The sequence below is a fragment of the Thermobia domestica genome, unplaced genomic scaffold, assembly GCF_964235325.1.
Source record: "Thermobia domestica unplaced genomic scaffold, izTheDome1.hap1.1 HAP1_SCAFFOLD_1826, whole genome shotgun sequence".
Lineage (NCBI taxonomy): Eukaryota > Metazoa > Arthropoda > Insecta > Zygentoma > Lepismatidae > Thermobia > Thermobia domestica.
Genome location: NW_027657534.1, coordinates 1 through 21,739, shown reverse-complemented (window position 1 = coordinate 21,739; position 21,739 = coordinate 1). Strand labels below are relative to the sequence as shown.

Below are 21,739 nucleotides of genomic sequence, written 5' to 3'. Positions count from 1 at the left end.
GTTCTTCTTTTCTTTCTTATCACGAGTCTTCTTTAGCCTAATGAGCACAATCATCACACGATAACGACTATTCTTTTCATTTAACTTGTAAACAAGTTGAACTAATAATAATAATTGATGTACAAAGGAGAAGTGTCCTACATATTTGAGGTAAAAAATAAAATAAATATACTTCTACTTCATCCGTGTTTACAAAGTTAAATGTTATCGATTTACAAAAAATGGTCACCTATCCACACACTGACCAGGCTCGACACTGCTTGACCATACATATTAAAACATCGGTCCCACTGAATACACAAGTAGTAAGCACATTCACATAAAAATAATTAGGATTACAGTATATAAAATGCGTTAATTAAAATAGCAAATGCCTTACCTTATCACAGGCGATCCAAAGCCACTGCACATCATCTGCTACGCACACTATATTCCTCCAATATTTCACTCACTTCCTATATCACGCAACAGAAAATATTAATAAAATTCACTTAGCAACATTTTCATTTTTAATCAACAATACGTATAACAATTAAGAATAAAATTAATTGTGAGCACATTGTTATAATTAGAATACTGTTTTTATTCGTTTACAAATATGGGATTAATATAGAGCTGGCAGCAACAATATATACAACTCATCCTGTATGTATCGTAAATCCTAACTTGAGAAGACATCTCTGACGCAAACAATGAGACAAGAAATCAAATACTATATCCGACACATTTGGGGTTTATTGAACTTCAATGTTGGAAGATACCACCTTGTCGGTAGTACAAATGTAATATCCTTACAACACGCGGAACTTTTGCCAGGCATATCTAGGAATTTGGGAAGATTAATTGATATCCTTAATGTGCAATGTATGATTATGACGCATTGTTATGTACACGCAGACGGAACCAGGACAATCTATAGATGACATTTGCACTGTGTTTGGACAATTTGTTCGCAGAAAATAACCGTTTTTGTCTATGAATACTTGAGAACATGGAAGGTATGAGATATACATTTTATGCGCAAATATTATAATACAAATCATTGTTAGTTTGGTGGATGCGTGAAAGAAAGAAAAGGAGTAGATTTTTGCAGACGTCCGGATATAAAGCGAGAACTGAGAATACGCATCTATAACATCTATTTTCTTTGTGTTAATGATATCGATGAACTAAACGGGGAAACTAAAATACAACTGTTTGCAGTATAATTCGAAGTATAGTCAAGTGCAGAGGCGTACTCACGGGGTGTCCACCGGGTGCGGACTCCTCGCAAAAGTTCCTAAGTGAACATACATTTGCAGACTTTCTCATTAAATGTAGTTATTAACAGGGAAAATATTGATGTATCATCAATATAAATCTGATCTTACACTTCATCTGTACTCTGTCTGTATCATGTTTTTGTGAAAAAGTAAGTGGAATATTTATCGTGTTTTCGAATGCAGAATAATAGTATATAGACATAGTGGCTTGTAGTATTGGAACCTTGCCCCCCGAAGCTTGGATCCCTTAGAAGAAAAAAAAATGCATGCGCGCCTGGTGAAATGGTTAACGAATTCAGTTCACTCGATGAATCGACAGATAGTAATACACATTTCGACAGATCGACAGCATTCGACAGATACAGACATATGAAAGTAGCACAAGAATTAGGCGAAAGTCCGTGCGTTTCCTCAATTCACGTAGGAAACAACAGAAAATATCAACTACCATAAAATAATCCGTATATATATTTAATTTATTTGGAATAAAATAAATATAGAAACAACCTGTTCATACATAACTACGGTAAGTGCGTTAATTGCTAACGTAAGAACAAATATGAAACAAGGCACAAAATAAAAAAGAAAAATAAAGTTAAAGGGAATAAATATTTAGGCTTGATTGTCATTCGTATTAAGAAGCTGGGTAATAAAATGTTAAAATCTACAGAAAATTATGAAATTAAATCAGGATTTGAAATAAAAGTCTATACATTGGAAGTAGGCCAGGGAGTTTGCAAGGCAGATGTGTGCGACACGCGTTACTTTATAGATTCCCTTCATTGAACTATAGTAAGCAGTACGAAGATGGTACTTTGCGTATAATCACAGGAAGGATTGAAGTTAATTACCATGGTAATATAATTATTTATTGATAAGTATTTCCATGTTAAATTATGAAAATTATAAGCACAAGGAGGGTGAAAAAGTAGTGTGACCGACTTAGCAATGACTGAAACATAAAATAGAAAAGCGAATAAAAACAAATGCCTTTTGAGTTATGTGGAATAAAGTTTCTTCTAGCCAGTAAGGAAGAATAGGATCTGGTGCATTCATTGAATACCTGAAAAAAATCGTTTATCAAAATAGAAGGAAACACACTTATCGTTGTGGCAACTACGAACTTCTGTTTACCTCAGCCCGCCTCAGCAAGTGCTTTCTATCCGGTCCGCGCTCCGTAACCAAACTCAACGCTGCCTGCTAGCGAAAATGAGATAATACAGCTAAACGTGAGACGCGTGTTGTTTACGCTCCAGTCTAGTGCGATTTTCTTGTGGAAATAAACTGTTTATTCCCTTAAAAACATTATCAGCACCCTCAGGAACTTTCTGTACGTGTTGTGTGTAAAAGTGAGATACGTGCGTGTGTTCTAAGTGGCAAAAAGTGGCTGTGAAGTGTGCATGCTGCATGTCATTAGATAGAGGTAGCAGTAGAACGTGTAGTTAGCACACAATAAGCCACGCCACATAGCCGCCATATCGTCTCCCGACATCAGTTTTGTTCAGGAACTAGCGCGACCGCGAGAAAAATCTCAAATCTGATTGGTCGGAGTAACTCAACTTCTTCGGCCAATCACAGACCAGAATTCTGATCAGAACCATATATAAGGGAGATCCAGAACAATTTCAGTGCAGTTCGCTGCGTCCAGCAGGAGGCAGCAAGTTCTCCCCGAAAAACTAAAATAGAACCCAACAATCTAATAAACTGTACCCCCAGTGAAGTGAGTGCAACCACAGATCACGGCAAAAAGAAAAATTGGCCGGCCAGGAGCACGCTAAAGAAGCTCCTGGCAACAATCAATTCCCCCAGAACAGTTGAAAATCTCAGTGTGGCCCCCCTACCCCACACCCCAGACCGAAAACCAAACAAGCCTGACACCCTGGCAGCCAACGGAAAGTCACCCGATCCGGCCCTTTCAAGAGCCACGATAAGAACAACAGCCCGACCAGGAACTGAAACTGAACAGACTCTAAAGCAAGCTGAGGACAATCCGGCCCTTTCAAGAGCCATTTCCGACCTCCTGAAGAAGGGCAAACAACAAAGTGCGAAAAGTGCTACGAAAATGAAACCAGAACGCGCCCGACCGAGGAAGCCCCCCACTGCGTCGCTCAACGTAGTCACAAATCAGCTGAAAGGTTTAAATTTCACCACCCTGGGCACTCCCAGCAGACAACGCCGTGCCCCCCCCAAGCTCAAGAAGAAAACGCCAAATATAGTCAACAACCAAAGTGACATTGATTCTTACAAGCCCCCCCCCCAAGAAGCATGGCCGGACCAGTTCCCCCCACTGCAAACACCAGACCCCCAGCAAGAAAAGCCGTCAGAAGAAAGAGAACACAAGACCCCAGAAGAAAATGCAATGGAAGTGAGACCACCCTCAGCCTCCCCCCCCCCACAACCAAACCCTCCAACAGGAGCACCCCTAGAAGAAGAAGAAGAAGAAGATTTCCAGCGCCCCCGCAAAACCATGAAACGAACCGCTTCAGGGCCCATAACATCACTATGGGAGTTCTCAAACAGATATGCACCACTAAGCAAACAAGGCCGCAACGACCCCAGTACAACCCCCCACCCACAAGACGAAGAAAACGGAATGGAAGTTCAAGACGAAACCCAAGAAAATAGAGCCAAAAATCCACGCGCCACAGCCCGGAAAGTGCCGCCCATCTACATTTACGGTGTTAAAAACCAGCACCAGCTTAGCAAAACTCTCTGTGCTACCCTCTCCACCCCCCCACTGATCTATCCAAACAAAGACTTCCTTAAGTTTCACTGTGCAACCATGCAGGATCTCAACAAGATAGAGGCATTCTGCATTCAAGAGAAGAGGGAATACGCCACTGAACTGCCAAGGGGATCACGCCCCCTCAAAGTAGTGCTACGAAAACTCCCAATAGACACAGACATGGACGACATTAAAGAGGCCCTGCAACAAGAAGGACTAGACATCACCAGCGTAAGCCAACTCAGCGGCAGGCCTGATGACAAAGGGGTCCGCCCCAAATTTCCACTCTTCCTTATCACGCTACCCAAAAATCAAGATGTCAACATATATAACATACGCCGCCTACTGTGCTATAAAGTAGAGGTTGAAGCCTACAAAGGCAGCAAAGAACTCTTGCAATGCCACAATTGCCAACGGGTCGGGCACTCGCAACAAACGTGCAGAGCCACGGCTCGCTGCGTCAAGTGCGGAGGAGCGCATGCAACGCAAGACTGCCCCAAGAAGACCAGGGACACGGCCGCCCAATGCGTCAACTGCAGTGGAGCACACCCGGCAAACTACCAGGGTTGTCCGTACATTCAGGCGGAGAAAAAGAAGAGAATAGCCAAGAAACTAACCTTCCCTCCAACACAACATCCAGAGAAGAACACCGACAAAGAGCCAGTGGAAAACTCCCAGCAAACCCAACCCACCCGGCCAACGAAGAGGTCCAGTGAGAGTGAAGCGACAACTTCCGGCGGAACTCCACCAAACCCAGCACCCCACGCAGAGGAAGAAACCACCACACCCGCAGCAGTAACAGCCAGCCAGACTGAAAACACGCACCCCACTCCAGCAGGTGAACCGAGCACAGCAGCCACGACAACCACAACCGAATCAACCACCATAGACGGAAGTCTCATCACCTCCATCAAAGAGGTGCTAAACCTCCTGTCAGGACTCAACATAAAAAGCTTCCTAGAAAAATTGAAGAAAGGTCTCCAACAACTGAAAACGGCAACAGATCAGGCAAGCAAGCTGGCCATCATCATCGAGTTATCTGCAGCACTTCTAGATGATGGCTCAGAATAAAATGCAAGTAAGCAGAGAAGTCAGGATCGCCTGCTGGAATGCAGATGGAGTCAAGGACCAAAGAGAGGAACTGACAGACTTTCTTACAAGAGAACGAATTGACGTCGCCCTCCTGCAAGAAACGCACCTCAAACCCCAGTTCTCCTACAACATCCGAAACTACGTAACATACAGAAATGACCGCATCAACAGACCGATGGGTGGAACAGCCGTCTTAATCAAAAACTCAATAGCGCACGACCAACTGCAAATACCAGTTCTTCAATCACTGGAAACAACAGGAATAACAGTGCACTCACCGGACGGTCCTCTCCACCTCATATCAGCATACCGGCCGCACGACAAAAATCTCCACCCACCAGACATCCAAAACCTCCGCAGACTTGGCCACCGCATCATCGTCGCAGGAGACTTGAACTCAAAACATCCGGCATGGCACTCCAGAGCCAGAAATAGGAATGGAAACATACTCTACGACGCCCTCCAGCAAATAGACTTCATAGCGGACGCCCCAACAGAGCCAACCCATTACCCCAAGAACGGCAACGCCCCGGATATCCTGGACATGCTCCTCACGGCAAACACAGCAGTACTGGAAGGCCCAATAGTGCTGCACGACCTGCAATCCGACCACCTACCTGTGCTGTTCACAGTGGCGACAACTCATCACATCCCACGGAAAAAACTACCCCAGACAAGCACCACAGACTGGGACCAATACCGGCAACACCTTGCTCAAATGATCGACACGAGGATGGCAACCAACACGCCAGAAGAAATCGATGCAGCAGTAGCGGCACTCACAGCATCGATCCAGACGGCGTACAGAGCAGCAACACGAAGGCAGGACCAGGCCCCAACCCCACCACCGGAGGACCTTCGCACCACAGTGCTAATACATCTCAAGCGCTGGGCGCGACGGAAATGGCAAAACACCCGAAATCCAAGATTCAAAGCGCTCTGGAACGCCCTCGCTAAAAGAGTGAAGAAGAGACTACTACGCATCAAACTGCAAAAGTGGAATGAAAAACTCCAAAATATGGAAGCAGCAACACCGGAATTTTGGCGCCTCATCAGAACACTTGGGAAACCAAGGGGACCTCCAAGAATCCAACCTCTACGATCCCACCAAGGACTAGTCTTCACCCCAGCAGAACAGGCAACAGTGTTTGCGGAGCACCTTCAGGCAACGTTCACCGAAAACATTGTACCCCCAACCCCGGCAACAGAAGAAGCAGTGCAAGTCAGCATCAACCAACTAAACCAGGAACTCCACTTCCAACCTGGACACCCAACCACCCCCAGAGAAATAAGTGACATCATTCGCCGCCTAAACAGCCGCAGGGCAGCAGGGCTCGACAAGATCACACCACTGGCGCTGAAGAAGGCTCCGAGAAAAGTGTTAGTTCTCCTGACTAAGATAACGAACGGAATACTCCGAACCGGACACTTCCCAGCCGTATGGAAAGAAGCCCGCATCAGCATGATCCCAAAGCAAACCGGCAAACGCACAGAAGCCACCTCATACCGCCCGATCAGCGTCCTCTCCCACCTGAGCAAGGTGGTAGAACGGATCATCCAACGAAGGCTACTCAACCACGCCCAGGAAGTGAACATCCTGCCCGACCATCAATTCGGTTTCCGGCCCGAACACAGCACCACGCATCAGTTAGTCCGGGTCGTAGACCGAATAACACACCAATACAATGCAGGAGGCCACACCCTGGGACTGTTCCTGGACATAGAGAAAGCATTCGACAGGGTGTGGCACAGAGGACTGGTGCACAAACTCATCCAAGCGGGCTTTCCAACATACCTGGTGAAGATCATACACAACTTCCTGACAAACCGCTCGTTCAGGGTATCACACGCAGGAGAACTAACAAACGCCAGACAAATAGCAGCAGGAGTACCCCAGGGCTCGTGTCTATCACCGCTGCTGTACACCATCTTCACAGCAGACATGCCAACCACCCCTCGCACGTTGCTTGCGACATTCGCAGACGACACGGCAGTCTTTGCTAGCTATTCCAACCATCGCTACGCGGAAGCAGCAATAAACAGACACATCCATCTTCTGGAGAGTTGGACAAGGAAATGGAAAATTAAAGTCAACGCCACGAAAACAGCCCTGGTGGACTTCACACAAAGGTACAAACGGAAGGAGTACGACGTCAGATTTCAAGGGACACAGTTGCAGACCACGGACCAAGCCAAATATCTAGGGGTGACACTAGATAAAAGACTAACCTTTGCCCAACACGTCAAGAAAACAGCAACGAAAGCAACAAGAACATTCGGAGCCCTGCTGCCAATACTACTTAGCAACAGCTTTACACACGAAGCAAGACGCCAAGTCTACACTCAGTGCATCAGACCTATACTACTGTATGCCCATCCGGCGTGGCAGCATGCAGCACTGACCCATCTCCGCACTTTACAACGAGTCCAAAACCGAGCTGCCCGAGCGATCACTGGCCACGCAATGGGCACGAGAATTGACCAGTTGCACGAGGACCTAGACCTTCCAACACTGGACGAAGTCCGACAAAAACTTACAGCACGATTCTGGGACACCATCCGTAACCACGACAACGCAGCAATCAACACCATCGCCACGGCTGAACCAACCCGGAGAGCATACCGCATGCCAAGGCCACACTGAGATATAAACAACGTCATGTAGAGCAAGCAAAGGGCTAGCGACAGTAGCAGCCCAACAACACCAATAAATTCACAAAAACATCGCCAGAGAACAACACAAATAGAAGGCATGGGCAAGAGCCCGACACTTCGGAAAAACGAAAACCCGCCAGAAACACTGAAACTGAAACTGAAAGCGAAAATTTCATTCTTCAGTATCGTTGAGTTTATTGCAGAAAGCAATGGCAGATACGGCATCAGCACCTGCAGCCCCGGCACAGGCTTCTCCTAAGAAGTCTGCAAAGCCTAAGAAACCAAAAACAACACCTTCTCATCCAAGAACATCAGAAATGGTGAACAACGCCATCAAGAATTTGAAGGAAAGGGGAGGAAGTTCACTGCAAGCTATTAAGAAATACATCTCTCAGAACTACAAAGTGGATGCCGAGAAGCTTGCTCCATTTATCAAGAAATACTTGAGAAGTGCAGTTGCTTCTGGGTCTTTGGTTCAGACCAAGGGAAAAGGTGCATCTGGATCGTTTAAGCTTAGTGCTTCATCGCTGAAGGAGAAGCCTGAAGGTGGATCTTCAACCAAGGCGAAACGATCAGCATCAAAGGAGAAGAAGCCTGCGAAAAAGCCAGCAGCTAAACGTCCCAAGAAGACTGGTGAAAAGAAAAAGGCTGCTGCTCCCAAACCTAAGAAATCACCATCTAAAGTGAAGAAGGCAAAAACTCCCAAGAAGCCAAAGGCCCCGAAGCCAAAGAAGGCTACAGCAAAACCGAAAAGTGCTAAGAAGGCTGCACCAAAGAAGAAGTAAATGTGTCAGTAAATCATCTGACATTTTAAAACGGCTCTTTTTAGAGCCATCAAATACTTTGAGAAGAGTAAAATTGTGCTTTTCCTATCATTATCACATGTTCATTCATAGCAATGTATAGTATACACGCAAGGGACTTTGAGTTTTCTTTTTAACCGAAGCACTTCTTGATGTAAGTGCTTTATAACAGAGGGGAATTGAGGGTGGGGAAAGAAAGCTTTCACGGGTGTCAAGAATGGTGTACTCGAAAAAAAATGGGGAACACATTACGTAATGTCAATTTGTGATCACTTACTTTTTCCTTGTTCCTATCTTCAAGTAGCGAAACAGTACAGAAAACGCACTTAATGCATTTGTTAGAAAAACTTTTGCAGGCTGACTGGGTTCGATTCTCGGTGGGAGCTCAAATGTTTCGCATTGCACGTTAATAAGTAGGTCCACGTTTGAAACAGCCTTGCTGCTGAAAGGGACACTAAACTAAAATCAACTCTTTTCAAGGCTGGGGTGAAAGAAATGTTCGAACTTATTACAACTCGTGAAAGTGAAGTAGACTATGTTTCAATTTAACGTCGTACTATTATGATTTTTATGATAAAGGAGACGGGTGATTACGCCTAATGAATGATGGAAATACTGGTGTAATGAGAAAGTGTTAGGAAAAGGGAACACGCTAATAACCACGGATACCGTCTTATAATTCGTAATATTGCTATAAAGAAAAATAGTAACACCAGCAGAAATGTAGGTGTACAATTGAACTGATGTTAAGTACAAACAGACACTTAAAGAAAGTTTAGTTTAACGTTTGCATTCAACAGCAGCGACCTCTGACAAAATAATATTACTTTTGCTACCTTGGAAGAAGTACATATTTCGCCTGCGAGTTCTATCAGATTAATAACGTTGAGAAGGGCAAACAGTGGTTGAATCGAAGTTAAGTTATGCAACATATGGCAAAATCGAACCCTTGACCACATAAAACGAAGATAATCAATCGGTAAACATAGGGGAAAACTAAAGAATATACTTGAAAGATAGGATGATATACGAAACGACAGGAAAACGAAGGTAGATGTATTAACTATGCAACATACGGCGTGAGAATTTAAAAAAAAAAGATAACAAGTATGGACAAGATCCTTGTTAGGATAACAGCATCTCTAAGTAGTGTATTGGTCCTAAAAAGGACCGTTTTTGAACTCAGTGCCAGAACTTCAAACTTAAGCACGTTCCCCACGGATGCGGCGAGCAAGCTGAATGTCCTTAGGCATGATTGTGACTCTCTTTGCGTGAATAGCACACAAGTTGGTGTCTTCGAAAAGCCCTACAAGGTAAGCTTCACTTGCCTCCTGTAAAGCCATGACAGCTGAGCTTTGGAAGCGAAGATCTGTCTTGAAATCTTGTGCAATTTCTCGGACGAGTCGTTGGAAGGGCAGCTTGCGGATGAGCAATTCAGTGCTCTTCTGGTAACGACGAATTTCTCGGAGAGCCACAGTACCAGGCCTGTAACGATGGGGCTTTTTCACTCCACCGGTAGCTGGAGCACTCTTTCTTGCAGCTTTGGTGGCAAGCTGCTTTCGAGGAGCTTTGCCTCCAGTAGATTTCCTAGCTGTCTGCTTGGTACGTGCCATTGCAACTGTCACGACTTGTTTCAAATAATTGCGCGCTGATAGGCATAGGCATAGGCATAGTCTGTTTACCATCAGAAGATGGAAGGATATATTAGCTATTAGCTACTTCATCCAGAGAAAATATTAATAAATTGATGTGATGAGTTGGTAGCAGCGATGATAAGCGCACAACTGGTCTCAACAAGTCTTAACACGAAGGCTTCTGTTCTTGGGTCTGCTGATTGTGTGCTTCCGATGTTGAGTGAGGCCGATGCATAAGTGCGTCCATCAGGTAGATGGTCCTGTTCGTGGTCCTGTACTTGGCCGTTGAAAGTCTTCTTATCTTCTTGGTTGGAGCTTTTGATCTTCTATCTTCTTCTCTTTGTGAATCCGTGAAGAGTGCCGAAGAGAGAAGCTTTTGGCATTGAGTTCAAAAACATTGTGTGTGTGTTAATGTAGGTGGGATGATTTATGTGATGTGAGAAGAATTAGATGTGTTGTTTTTCTGTGGAAATGGGGATAAATTTTTATGAGTGATATAGATATTGCCATGAGTGGTTGTGAGAATATTTAACTGTTTTCGAAAAATTTGTCTGGTGGCTTGAGAAATGGCCTGATGGAGTGTTTTTTGTTTCGGGGGTTCTGTTACTATTGCAAGTATTGATGCTACCCATTTCATGATGGAATTTGTGGCTCGTTCTATTGCTTCGTTAATTTGGTCTTGAATTGCGCGCTGAATGAAGTCAAGTTATATAAAGAGCAAAACCGTTAAATCAAGCTATTTCTCATTGGATAAAGTCAGTCGAAAAGGACAGTTCTCATTGGCTTAGACACGTTTTGTGTTTTTCCTCCGTGCTTTCCCTGCATGATCGAAGGAACAAAACCACGAGTCTTGGGCTGCTTGGGCTTGTATTTCTCGTGTGTGGTGAGCGAAGCAGTAACATATCGAAATGACAGGACGTGGAAAAGGAGGCAAGGGTCTTGGCAAAGGAGGTGCCAAGCGCCACCGTAAAGTTCTTCGTGACAACATCCAGGGTATCACCAAACCCGCTATTAGGCGTCTTGCTCGCCGTGGTGGTGTGAAGCGTATCTCTGGTCTCATTTATGAAGAGACCCGAGGAGTATTGAAAGTATTCCTGGAGAACGTAATCAGAGATGCTGTTACATACACAGAACACGCCAAGAGGAAGACAGTGACAGCTATGGATGTTGTGTATGCCTTGAAGAGGCAAGGAAGAACCCTGTACGGTTTCGGAGGTTAAGTTGGGGTTCCTCCTATTTTGGATATAAAATTGGCATAAACGGCTCTTTTCAGAGCCAACAAATTTATATAAAGGGAAAGATTTACTTTGTGCGATTTTCTGTTAGATTATAAGAATTCGTGTAACTACATTAAAGCCTTTTGATGCACACTAAATTACAGACGTAGAGAGATTAATTTGAGAAAATCATACGTTTTTTTTTACATTATGTACGTTCATGTATACGTATTCATATCATGTAGCAGTATTAATGCTGGAGAAGGGGTTCTGGTTGGAAATTGGCGATTTGTTGGAAGTAGCGAGCATGAGAGATGCGAAACGCAAGTCGGAATTTCTGTTCTGACAGTAGGATGTACGTATAGAGGCTTATACAACTTCTATACTGTGCTGTGAGGGGCGAATAATGCGTTAGAAACCTGAATCTTGTCCTTTATCTTGTTTACGTGGTCTTGGGTTCGATTTCTTTCTTTTGCGGTAGTGTCTATTGTGATTTACATGTAAATTAATGACACTTCGTAGCGGGTTACTAAAATAAAGAGTAATACAAATATGAGATGTAGGTTAATGCATTGTATACTTCACATTATTTACTAAAGAAAGGCAGTAGTTACAAGAAACCTAGGCTCGCTCGTTGGGCACAGTAGCAAATGAGTTCTGAGATCAGAGAATAAGAGTAGTTGCGTATTACAAACCATATACATATAACACATATCACACAAATATGAATATCGACCTTGCAAAGAATAAATCGTACTTAAGTGTGCATTTAATGTCATTACTATGTTGCAAAAGAAATTTAGGAAAGTTTTCTGATCCGCTCTGTTCATGATGTCATTGGGGCATAGTAATGAACAATAATAAATGTCGAGAACATATTGAACAGAGTAATTTCAGCCAAGCCAACGCAAGAGAGAAACATGAGTGCTTTAAGAATGTTGGAAATTCCTTTGTCTAGCATGAAGTACATGAGAATATGTGGTATGAGGTTTTCTTCCATTGCTGAGAATCTGGGCTCGACTGTCCTGTCCTCTGGGTAATATGAGCCCGATGTACGCAAATATCAAAAAAATGTAGCTAGCGACAATACAAAAGGTAATGATCTTATAATTAATAATGTAGTGGGAACTAAGCACATCGCTGTTTGGAGTATTCTAAAGTTAGTGTGACTTCCTATGGGCTTCAATTACGATCGACGACTACACATATACTAATTAATCGAATAGCAGCGAGAATTTCGAATGAAACTAAGCAACTATCTCAGACACTTTTGATGAGTCTGTATATCGAAAACAATTCATTTCAATCGTAAATCTCCTCTATAAAGGGGTTTGTGGCCCTCATAAGGGCCGATTTGTATGAGATATAGGTCTTACATTTATGCCTTCTTCTCAGTTTTCTTGGGCAGAAGTACAGCTTGAATGTTGGGCAAAACACCACCCTGAGCGATTGTAACTCCAGACAACAACTTGTTTAATTCCTCGTCGTTACGGATAGCTAACTGCAGATGACGTGGAATAATCCTAGTCTTCTTGTTGTCACGAGCAGCGTTGCCTGCCAACTCAAGAACTTCAGCTGCCAGGTATTCCATGACTGCAGCCAAATACACGGGAGCGCCAGCACCAACTCGTTCGGCATAGTTACCCTTTCGCAAAAGACGATGGATTCTGCCTACTGGGAATTGAAGGCCAGCCCTGCTGGAGCGGGACTTGCTCTTTCCCTTGACTTTTCCACCTTTGCCGCGACCAGACATTGTTCAATATTCTTTCGTAATAAGATGAGAGGAAAAATTGCGGCCTCCCATGAATCAAGTCAGTTTTGTTACTACTTCAAGCGTGCACCCGAGTGCATCAAATGAAAAGCAAGGCAGTTGGCGCGAATTGAAACACGTACTGTAATTTAAATGAAGTCGATAAATCGGCGGACACATCTAATTTTGCTGAACGAGTGAGTCATCATGCCACCAAAAACTAGCGGAAAGGCTGCAAAGAAGGCTGGTAAAGCCCAAAAGAATATCTCCAAGGGAGATAAGAAGAAGAAGAGGAGGAGGAAGGAGAGCTATGCCATTTACATCTACAAAGTTTTGAAGCAAGTGCATCCTGACACTGGCATATCTAGCAAAGCTATGAGTATCATGAACAGCTTTGTTAATGACATCTTCGAGCGTATTGCTGCTGAAGCTTCTCGTTTGGCCCATTACAATAAGCGGTCAACTATCACCAGCCGGGAAATCCAAACAGCTGTGCGCCTTCTTTTGCCTGGTGAACTTGCCAAGCACGCTGTAAGTGAGGGTACGAAGGCTGTTACCAAGTACACAAGCTCTAAGTAAAAATCTTCTTCAAGATTTTTCATTTCAAACGGTCCTTGTCAGGACCAACACATTATTCGAAAGAGTTAAATCACGAAATTTGCTTCATTCTGTTATGTAGAAACACGTTGAAATCCAATTTCTATATGCTGTTAGTAAAAAAGTAAAGCACATAGCGGAGATGTGTCGTGCTTGTATACGAAAGGCATTTACTCGCCGGAGATCTACACTTAGTCATAATAATTTACTTTTAAAAAGTGGTAATACATTCCGTGTTAAGTATAGTAGTAGGTGCACACGGATCGGAAATCAGGTTATTTTAATGTGCCGTGCAAATAAACAGGCTGTTAGTGTAAGAAATAGTGGGTATAACGCTTAGAATATCGATTAATCGCTATGAAATAATGTTGATAAATTATCTCTTGAAAGTACTATAAAATTAATGTTTCTAGTATTTTCGTACTTGAAGGATAATGAAATTTGAAAAAGAGATGCCAACAGCACCTGGTGTTCCCAGGCGGTCACCCATCCAAGTACTGACCAGGCCCGATGCTGCTTGACTTCGGTGATCGGACGAGAACCGGTATATTCAGCATGGTATGGCCGTTGGCGAATGCATATGGCTTCGAGTGAGTTATTGTAGCTACGTAGGTTTGTCGGTGAATACTCAAAAAGACCAGCGCGTGGAAAGCGTTGCTAATTGTTTTAAGTAATGCATGATTACGAAATTATCGTGGTGAACGATGTGAGAATATTCGTCTTTGTGAAAAACAAAATTAGAAAAAGTATACCAACAGCACCTGGTGTTCCCAGGCGGTCACCCATCCAAGTACTGACCAGGCCCGATGCTGCTTGACTTCGGTGATCGGACGAGAACCGGTATATTCAGCATGGTATGGCCGTTGGCAACTACCTTTTCTTCAATGTCCTGTTAAGGAAGTATGTTTTAAGTAAGAATTGACATTATTAACTATAAAGGCAAGCATATTAACGTCGTTAACATTACTTGGAATATACTAATATTCGAATAAATATTTGAATGTTCGAATGATGAGTGATTCGGATGTTCATAGTGCCACTGTGTCCTATCGAGTTTACTATCACGAACCACGTATGAAATTGTATATAAATAAATAAAAATAAATCCTTTATTAAGTATTGATTACAGGAAAAAGGCAAACTTACATTCTTTAATGTACACAATGAAATGTATGAAAGATATTTTTAAGATATGTTTCACTTACCCTTTATAACGCAAGGTAGTTTTCAGTGTAGCATTCTCTTCAGCTGCGAGATAACGTAAGGCAGATGATCATTCAGTCGTGAAGCACTAAAATGTAATATACATTTTAACTATTATCGATAAGAATTATTTACTGCAGGGATGCAAATAAAGTGAGGCAAATTAGTAAATAAAAACCGATACTGTAACTGATAATATAATTAGTTGTATCTGTATTAGTTGTATATACAGTAATCGCACGATTATCCGCGGAGTTGGATGTTGGCATAATCGCGCATAATCAGCAGTATGAGCAGAAAAGGGAAATGAAATGAAATATTTAGATTTACGTCGCATACTTATACCGGTTACGCTAAAGGAGACGGTGATGATGAGTACTGAATGAAGAAAGTGGGAGGAAACGGGAGAAACCCGAGAAAACCCATGAGCACGGTCTTTATGCACGACAAAGTTCACACGGCACGAGCTGGGATTGAATCAGGGACCCCAAGCACCGGAGGCCAAAAAACGGACAAAAAGTCTTTCGTGCAACTTTCGTTTTCGGTAAAAAGTTTACACATAATTTAGAAAGAGTAGTTTTCTGGTCTTTTTATTTCACAAGTTGGTTCATGTCTATATTTTTTACATGCATAAAAAATTTTTCAACTCCCTTGCTTATTTCCTGTTAAAGACCTCTACCTCTGATTGTATTTTTTGCACATATTCTTATTGTTTTCAGACAACATTTCTAAAAGCGTAATTTATCGTCAGCAAGAAAAGAAAAGGAAAGCCTCGGATAGTGGAATGTGTACTGTATATATATATATATATATATATATATATATATATATATATACGTATTAGTATATAGTTTTATTTTATACGTCTCCTATTATTACACAATGTGCAGATATTGTCAAAGCGCAAGTAAATATGTATAACTCCCCGTTCTGCACTTAATAACTTGAAAGAAGTTCGGGGAAGGTAGTGTAACAGAAAGTGCAAACAGAAATGAGGGTTTAAAGGCATTTAATATTATTCCGTAGTAGTATGATTTTTTGTAAAAAAAAAAATATATATATATATATATATATATATATATATATATCTAAACATACATATTCAATGATATAGTAAGAGGTTAGCAGCACTGATAGAACTGCAGAAAGTACAAAACCGTTAATAAGAAAGAGAGAGAGATGGTGGCCGCTTTTGTGCTTTTCATTGGCTAATTCCGAATTGCGCGCGAATACGTACGAGATTTCTTTCTTTTTCCTCTTCGCAGCCCAGATGTTGCCAATTAGAAGTTTTTAGTACTACATTTGTATGAAAATGTTGCCTTTAAGAAATGTGGTTTGCATACAGAGAAAAGAGCAAAATGAATATTTACCTTAGTGGGCATGAAAAAAGACGAAACATTTTGCAAGATGGACACACGAACTTCCTTAATGCAGGCGTTCAGTACATTATTGTAAAGAAAAAAACACTAAAAAGAATTACTTCAATATCCCTAGCAACATTCAACAATTCATAGAGAAAAATCTTTATTTTGAGAACAATGGAAAACTATGTAATTGTAGATAACTACTAAATTTAATGATTAAGGAAAACGTTTAGGCCCGGCCCTTCAGAAAGAAAGTGCACAGAATATTCTCTCATGGAAGCAATTGCAAAATCAACATTTTGTTTGCAGTTATAATTAGAGGATCTATATACAGGGTGTTCGAAAAAGAATGTATCCTCTTGAAAGAAAATATTCTCTGGGCCCCTAATCCTTTATATACCGAAAGGAAGTTTGTATAGCATTTTTTCTTACCTTCGTTAGAAGAATTGAAAGTGACTACTATCGTGACACGGGAGATATTTAATCGATAGTCGAATTACTCACATACTCGAATGAACACGTCTCTTGTAAGGAGAGGAAAGGCTTCTGTGATCCGCTATCGCAGCTGTGTCATATCTGCAGAGAATGTTAGGACACAAACGTGATCTTTGAGAGCCTCGTGAAAAGAAGTCGCATAGTATCATGTGTGGAGACATCGGGGCCATCTGAAGAACGCTTCATCATTAGGACCAAGGGCGAGTTACGAAACACTCTGGGATATATTTATTAACATAACTTCTCGTCATTCTGCAAGTGTGGTGGAGCTCCATCCTATTGGAAAAGGAAACCTCGGGAGCCCTCTTCATGTGTAGGTATCGTTCACATCTGAAGCATGTGAAGATAGATTACTGTACTATCGTGTACCTAAAATCATTTTCTACGAATACGAACATGTCTACACTGAAGGCAGTGCAGCTCTTTTTCTCTTTTTTTTGGTCATGTATTGTAACGCGGGGCAATGCACACAATAACATGTAATGTTGTGTATCATCATAAAGGGCCAGGGCGATGATTGGATCTTGATGGACGTGGAGAACTGATAGGTGATGTGAGTGGTATTGTGATCTATGGTTGTATGTTTACTGATGAATGCATAAGGAGAGGTGAAGGGGTTGCCTTTTTTTTTATGTCGATCGGGAGGGAAGCGATTGGGAAACTTTTGACTTTGTTTTTCAACCGAATATATTGATTGAATAGGTCGCCGACAATTTTACGGGGCGTCACGTCGTTGCCTTTTTCATGTCGATCGCGAGCGAAGCGAGCGTTTTTTTTTTTTTTTTTTTTTTTTTTTTTTTTTTTTTTACCGACAATATGTATTGAATCGGTTGCCAACACCTTTAGGGGCGCGTCACGTCCTTCTTTCTGTGCTGATCGCGAGCGAAGCGAGCGCGAAATTTTTGACTTTTTTTTTTTTTTTTTTTTTTTTTTTACCCACAATATTTATTCAATCGGTCGCCAACACTTTTAGGGGTGCGTCACGTCCTCTTTTCTCTGCTGATCGCGAGCGAAGCGAGCGCGAAATTTTGACCTTTTTTTCTCTTTTTAATTCTTTTTTTTCTTTAAGAAAAAATATTGATTTCATAGGTCGCGAACATTTTTACGGGATGCAACATCGTTTATTTGTTTTTCCAACCGTCTTTCTGTCTTGAGCCCCCGCCAAGTTAACTTTATGGTGGACAAAAACTATGTGCGGTGGGTTACCGCGGGGTTCTCCCGTTTCCTCCCACTTTCTTCATTCCACCACCATTTCAATCATTTCTCATAATCAGCGCCTCTTTTAGCCTAAGCGGCATAACGTGGGACGTAAAACAAAGATTTCCTTTAGTTGCTTTCTGTCTTGATTACGAGCGCGAAATTTTTTACTTTTTTTTTCTTTCTTTTGATATTATTCATTTAATAGGACGGCAACACCTTTACGGGCCGCCGCGTCGTCGTTTACACTTCTTCAGCCCATATTCTTTCTGCTTGTTCGTTTTCCGGCATCTTGTTATCACCGCCCGCGGCAATGCCTATGTCTTTCATCGCTTTTTGAAGCAAATCTTTAATAAATATGCACTCTCACATTTGTACTAATATGCATACCACAGTGGATAGACTGTAACTAGGAAAGCAGAAGCCTGCATATCATATTATTTAACAGTTGAAAGTGAACTGTCATTTTAAGTTTGATTTTGATCAGATGAGTGCAGTTCAACTCGTCGACAATTGTGAAGATTCTCGAGGTTAGGGACCATCCATTTTGTGCTTTGTAATGAAAATGGCTGCAGCCAAACTTCTCTGATCTGAATGAAACTTGGCATGATGATACATCTTGACCTGCTCTACAAGTTTATTTAGTATTTTCCGTTGCGCAGGCTTTTGCTTCTCCAGGTTCTCCCATGGAACTGAGAAACGTATTCAGTCGAACTTCTGCGGTAAGTCAGTATATCATCCTGAGAAGTTTGATCGAGATAGCAGAGGTTCGACTATTCGTTTTTCAATTCCATGTGATATTACAACACGGTGAACTAAATTTATATAGAAACACTTTGATTTTGTTTTGTTTTTTGCTAGCATTAAACTGAGAAAATGTTATTCAATAGACAGAGAACACCACTCAAAGAAAAGTACATCATAAGAATATATATATGGTTGCTGTGGTTCTCGGTTTAATTTGCTAGTTAAGAAACTTGCTCTAAATAAGTACATCTTACAGGTGAAAAACTAAGCCAGGCGATAGAATTAAATATAAAGTTATACACTTTTATTTTACGTTTACTAGTGTTGGGTTACTACTGTAAAATAAGTCAGTATATATGAAAGATAACTGTATTAGGTACTATTTTCCACCGGCGGTGTATTCTTGCATAGTGTACTTAATGTTTACAAGCGGGGCGCTACTAGTATGGATGCATGACAAGTGCTATTGAAACTCGAAAACTAACTGGTTTCCACTACCCTTGCTTATACGTATACCCGCGTCGCCTTCGCTCCTGTTCACTTTGGACGCACATTCTTGCTATCGCTCAGGCCCCCAGCTTTCTCCTGTTTTGGCTCCCTTAAATAGTATTCGTGCTTTTTATTGGCCACCTGGCAAAGCACTTGTAATGATTTTACACCAGTAACTCTAAAATACATGTGTATTACTTTATTTAATTCTGTCGTCTGCAGAATTTTTTTTTTTTTCGTACAAATATGCCTTTTCATGCAGAACACTGAATTTTGCCTGTAAATTTTTGAGAATATGCTGTGACGAAACTTGAGCACCGTTCTTCTTTTCTTTCTTATCACGAGTCTTCTTTAGCCTAATGAGCACAATCATCACACGATAACGACTATTCTTTTCATTTAACTTGTAAACAAGTTGAACTAATAATAATAATTGATGTACAAAGGAGAAGTGTCCTACATATTTGAGGTAAAAAATAAAATAAATATACTTCTACTTCATCCGTGTTTACAAAGTTAAATGTTATCGATTTACAAAAAATGGTCACCTATCCACACACTGACCAGGCTCGACACTGCTTGACCATACATATTAAAACATCGGTCCCACTGAATACACAAGTAGTAAGCACATTCACATAAAAATAATTAGGATTACAGTATATAAAATGCGTTAATTAAAATAGCAAATGCCTTACCTTATCACAGGCGATCCAAAGCCACTGCACATCATCTGCTACGCACACTATATTCCTCCAATATTTCACTCACTTCCTATATCACGCAACAGAAAATATTAATAAAATTCACTTAGCAACATTTTCATTTTTAATCAACAATACGTATAACAATTAAGAATAAAATTAATTGTGAGCACATTGTTATAATTAGAATACTGTTTTTATTCGTTTACAAATATGGGATTAATATAGAGCTGGCAGCAACAATATATACAACTCATCCTGTATGTATCGTAAATCCTAACTTGAGAAGACATCTCTGACGCAAACAATGAGACAAGAAATCAAATACTATATCCGACACATTTGGGGTTTATTGAACTTCAATGTTGGAAGATACCACCTTGTCGGTAGTACAAATGTAATATCCTTACAACACGCGGAACTTTTGCCAGGCATATCTAGGAATTTGGGAAGATTAATTGATATCCTTAATGTGCAATGTATGATTATGACGCATTGTTATGTACACGCAGACGGAACCAGGACAATCTATAGATGACATTTGCACTGTGTTTGGACAATTTGTTCGCAGAAAATAACCGTTTTTGTCTATGAATACTTGAGAACATGGAAGGTATGAGATATACATTTTATGCGCAAATATTATAATACAAATCATTGTTAGTTTGGTGGATGCGTGAAAGAAAGAAAAGGAGTAGATTTTTGCAGACGTCCGGATATAAAGCGAGAACTGAGAATACGCATCTATAACATCTATTTTCTTTGTGTTAATGATATCGATGAACTAAACGGGGAAACTAAAATACAACTGTTTGCAGTATAATTCGAAGTATAGTCAAGTGCAGAGGCGTACTCACGGGGTGTCCACCGGGTGCGGACTCCTCGCAAAAGTTCCTAAGTGAACATACATTTGCAGACTTTCTCATTAAATGTAGTTATTAACAGGGAAAATATTGATGTATCATCAATATAAATCTGATCTTACACTTCATCTGTACTCTGTCTGTATCATGTTTTTGTGAAAAAGTAAGTGGAATATTTATCGTGTTTTCGAATGCAGAATAATAGTATATAGACATAGTGGCTTGTAGTATTGGAACCTTGCCCCCCGAAGCTTGGATCCCTTAGAAGAAAAAAAAATGCATGCGCGCCTGGTGAAATGGTTAACGAATTCAGTTCACTCGATGAATCGACAGATAGTAATACACATTTCGACAGATCGACAGCATTCGACAGATACAGACATATGAAAGTAGCACAAGAATTAGGCGAAAGTCCGTGCGTTTCCTCAATTCACGTAGGAAACAACAGAAAATATCAACTACCATAAAATAATCCGTATATATATTTAATTTATTTGGAATAAAATAAATATAGAAACAACCTGTTCATACATAACTACGGTAAGTGCGTTAATTGCTAACGTAAGAACAAATATGAAACAAGGCACAAAATAAAAAAGAAAAATAAAGTTAAAGGGAATAAATATTTAGGCTTGATTGTCATTCGTATTAAGAAGCTGGGTAATAAAATGTTAAAATCTACAGAAAATTATGAAATTAAATCAGGATTTGAAATAAAAGTCTATACATTGGAAGTAGGCCAGGGAGTTTGCAAGGCAGATGTGTGCGACACGCGTTACTTTATAGATTCCCTTCATTGAACTATAGTAAGCAGTACGAAGATGGTACTTTGCGTATAATCACAGGAAGGATTGAAGTTAATTACCATGGTAATATAATTATTTATTGATAAGTATTTCCATGTTAAATTATGAAAATTATAAGCACAAGGAGGGTGAAAAA

At 41.1% G+C, this 21,739-nt stretch overlaps 2 non-coding genes across 2 annotated transcripts; both read right to left on the bottom strand.

Annotated features, from left to right (window-relative positions):
* Positions 1-14,188: 14,188 nt before the first annotated feature.
* Positions 14,189-14,307, bottom strand: LOC145678076 (5S ribosomal RNA). The gene has a single exon (XR_014130203.1). It is a non-coding gene; the product is annotated as a 5S ribosomal RNA (ribosomal RNA).
* A 177-nt stretch (positions 14,308-14,484) lies between these two features.
* Positions 14,485-14,603, bottom strand: LOC145678077 (5S ribosomal RNA). Its single transcript, XR_014130204.1, has one exon. It is a non-coding gene; the product is annotated as a 5S ribosomal RNA (ribosomal RNA).
* Positions 14,604-21,739: the final 7,136 nt, after the last annotated feature.